Source organism: Arachis duranensis, chromosome 1 (assembly GCF_000817695.3).
Source record: "Arachis duranensis cultivar V14167 chromosome 1, aradu.V14167.gnm2.J7QH, whole genome shotgun sequence".
NCBI classification, from domain to species: Eukaryota; Viridiplantae; Streptophyta; class Magnoliopsida; order Fabales; family Fabaceae; genus Arachis; species Arachis duranensis.
The window spans coordinates 18,063,016-18,063,734 of NC_029772.3; positions in this window are offsets into that span (position 1 = coordinate 18,063,016).

Genomic DNA, 719 nt, shown 5'->3' on the forward strand with positions numbered 1-719 from the left:
CAAGTTGCAAGAGACTATGGAGCAACTTAAGGAAGAACAGCAGAATCAGAACTGCATGCTCTGTAAATTGCTGAAGGAACAAGAGAAGTAGGGGCGTGAACTTCAAGAGTTGAAACGCCAAAAGCTCTCATCTCAAGTTGAGGGAGCATCCACTTCTCAAAATCAAGGTTGTTGAGTCCTAACTCTGTGAAAACCTCTATCATTAGGAGCCTATTTAAATTTTTTTTTTGTTTTCTATTTTTATTTTCTAGTCTAATCTTATATCTATTTTTGAGTCTTGTTCTTAATTCATAATTAATAAAATTTAAAATTCATGTCCTAAAGCTATGAATGTCCTATGAATCCATCACATCTCTTAAATGAAAAATGCTTTAATCACAAAAGAACAAGAAGTACAGGATTTCGAAATTTATCCTTGAAACTAGTTGAATTAGTTTGATGTGGTGACAATACTTTTTGTTTTCTGAATGAATGCCTGAACAGTGCATATGTCTCTTGAATTTGTTGTTTTCAGAATGTTAAAAAATTGTTGGCTCTTGAAAGGATGAGGAAAAAGAGAACTGTTATTGAGGATCTAAAAAACTCATTTAATTGATTCTTGAAGCAAGAAAAAGCAGTGGATACAAAAAAAAATAAATTTTTCGAAAAAAAAAGAAAAAGAAAGAAATAAAGTTGTGATCCAAGGCAAAAAGAGTGTGCTTAAGAACCCTGGACACCTC